Source organism: Lolium perenne, chromosome 1 (genome assembly GCF_019359855.2).
Source record: "Lolium perenne isolate Kyuss_39 chromosome 1, Kyuss_2.0, whole genome shotgun sequence".
Lineage (NCBI taxonomy): Eukaryota > Viridiplantae > Streptophyta > Magnoliopsida > Poales > Poaceae > Lolium > Lolium perenne.
This window is the reverse complement of record NC_067244.2, coordinates 71102162-71104924: the sequence shown is the minus strand read 5'-3', so window position 1 is coordinate 71104924 and position 2763 is coordinate 71102162. Positions and strand designations below refer to the sequence as shown.

At 49.1% G+C, this 2763-nt stretch overlaps 1 long non-coding RNA gene across 4 annotated transcripts; it reads right to left on the bottom strand.

Moving 5' to 3' along the window:
- Positions 1-270: 270 nt before the first annotated feature.
- On the bottom strand, positions 271-2178 carry LOC127296776 (uncharacterized). Of its 4 annotated transcripts, none has more exons than XR_007848707.1 (4): positions 1568-2178; positions 1034-1412; positions 880-926; positions 271-760 (listed from the first exon to the last, which is right to left on the bottom strand). It is a non-coding gene; the product is annotated as an uncharacterized lncRNA (long non-coding RNA). The 4 variants fall into 4 exon arrangements; XR_007848708.1 differs by having other exon boundaries at positions 1034-1160; XR_007848706.2 differs by having other exon boundaries at positions 1034-1135.
- Positions 2179-2763: the final 585 nt, after the last annotated feature.

Sequence of the window (2763 nt, the reverse complement as noted above, 5' to 3'; positions counted from 1 at the left end):
TCTTTTTTCAACGTAAAGGGAATTATGATGGGCCAAGATCTCAGCACATTTGCAACCAACGCTATCGCCCTGCCTCTCAGACGATCGCTCGCGCCTCTGCCTCTCACAACCTTACTGCAGAATCACCACCTCTTGCTTTGTTCATCACGAGAAGGGAATTAAGATCTATCAATTTGTTCACCACCGCCATCTCTGGGTTGACCTAGGCAGCCGCCATCGTGGTAGGCTAGACTATCGATTTGTTCACCACGAGAAGGGAATTCAGGCAAATCACACGAATTTAGTCACTACTTTCAGCTACCCTTATTAGATTCAGATGTCATCTTACAAGAGGAAGTGATGCCAGCTGGAACAAACGGCTAGGATTTAATCAAATACAACAATGAAAGCGATTACAAGGCTTAGATCCGAGCTAAATAGGACATCTGCTAATGACAACAACCCAGAGAGCAGGTGAAAAGTGTCTGTGTTTAAAGTGGATTTGAAAAACAACCCCCTGATGAATGTTGGATGTTGATCTTGATCTCAACGGTGATCTCATCTGGCCTTGGCGCGAAGAGTTAACTAAATGTTGTTTGCCAGTACCCTCTCACACCAGCATAGATGTTCTCTCCCTCGCCAACATGGGTCCTCGCCCTCACCGACCTCTGTCCTTGCCCTCGCCCTCACCGACCTCGTCTCGGCGTGCTCCCGCCATTACCCGCTTTTCTGCCACCACGTTAGACCTTGGTGGTCGCCTTGGTCGCAGCATCTCCGCATCCTGATTCGGGAAACCCAATTGTAAGTAAATACATACACTGAGATCGAATTAAACTATGTCAGGAAGATGCATCGTTAAGATTAGAAAATTTGCAATGTCATGTATGATGTGAAGCTTACCATGGCCGGCCCAATGCTCCGGGGTGTTAATTGTCGCTGCCTGAAAACTGAAAAAAAGGGATAGCTTAAACTCGAGCAAAATGATACAGGTTCTCTTTTGTGAAATACTGCTATTGAATTATAGAGAACCAACTGTAGATATTAGGTACGTTACCTCTGCTAGTTTGTGGATGGACCTATCAGAAAGGTGAAATACCACAACATTGTCCAATGATATGCTTTCCACATACAAACAGGGATTTTACAGCCATATTACCTGAAACAGATAACACAAATAAATTCTGAAGTATGCCAATTAGCCAGATTGTTATTCACTTGCTATGAAACAATATTCTCAAGATCTTTTGAGATAAATTTACTGGTATGGCCCTAGTAATCATGTACAGGCTAATTGCCATGTTTCATATATAATAGTATGGATCATATGTGGGACGGTGTCATTTTGCTCTTTTGATGGTGTTATTTTGCCGCCGGCTTGTGTATACAGAGGTATTTTGCCAGAGGCGCCGGTGTCAATTGACACCGGTCAAACACTGTAGCTCCGCCCCTGTGCCTAAGCCTAACCATTTATGTGAATATGTCACCGCAGCGAGCAGGCAAGGCAGCAAAATCAAAACTCTGGCAAAAAAATCCGTCTTCATATCTCCTAAAATCGGTTCTCGTATCGAAGGCTGAAACCACAACATACCTTCTGTTCAGAGGAGTCCGTTGTCGTTGTTCAGCCTGCAGCTTCGTCGCCGCGGTCGGCGGCAACCGCCGGCGACACCGCGTCTGCCTCGGCCTAGTACTTGACCGGCTGGGCCGCGGCCCTCCGAAACCTTCATGGCCGCGGATCATCCTGGCCGGAGATTGACCAGCTGCGCCACGGTGGTCGGCGTCAGCGATGGCCGGAACCCTAGTTCGTAGGGGCCATTCAAATCGACCGAGGAGGAGAGGATACGGGGGCTGCGTGTTAGCGGCGGCGGCGGCCGGAACCTGGCTCGGAAGGGTGGTTCCCGTCTCCGTCGCTGCTCAAGCCGGAGAGAGAGGAGGGACTACAGGGGTGCAGGTCCATGGCGGCCGGAATACGTGAGGGGATTTTTTTGGGTGGGCAAACTGAACGAACGGGGGTAGGAGATGGAGTCTTCCTTGCGGGACAAAATATGATCTTCCTAAAATACCCTCATCCGGTTATACTGCTGGTTCCGGACGGCGCAGGACACTCTATACTGCTCGCGTGTTGGGCGGCCAAAATCTGGCAGTATGGCTTCATCTCCACGGCTCAATCTATAGATTGGATGGCCCATATTCATCCCTGGGTAGTGTCATATGGTTTAGCAAGTGGTTTCGTCGGACGACGACGGATACAAATGAATATCTCCTTCCTAGTTGTAGTTGGGGACCAAAACATTGCAACTGGCCATATTTCGCTGCCATCAGACTTCATTCCGGAATTTGGAATTTTGGACCGATGGAAACTGGCAACGGTCCCCTGGCATGAAAATATCCTGGGAGGTTTCTTGCAGGGTGACTGTGTCATGGCCGCCGACTGCCGACTGCTTCATCCAGCTGGGAGTCGAGCTAGTTCAGCTGTTCACGATGCCCACCTCTGGTCGGCATCTTATCCACCTTCACCATGCCCACTTGATGATCCGCTGCTTTGAATTACTTCCTTTTCAGTAAATAGAATAGGACCGAAGGGAGAAGAAGTATCTCCATGCGGCGTGGACCCCCGGCGTCGACAACCTAGGCTGAGCTGACTGATTGCCAGGCCACCTACGGAGGACTAGGAGAAGGAAGCGGCGGCTCCACCTGAAGGAGACACGCTTGTGTCGTTCTCATCTCAGAAAGATCTGGGCGCAAATATCTTCCTCAGTACCTACTTTGTATGTTTTTAAAATCCAA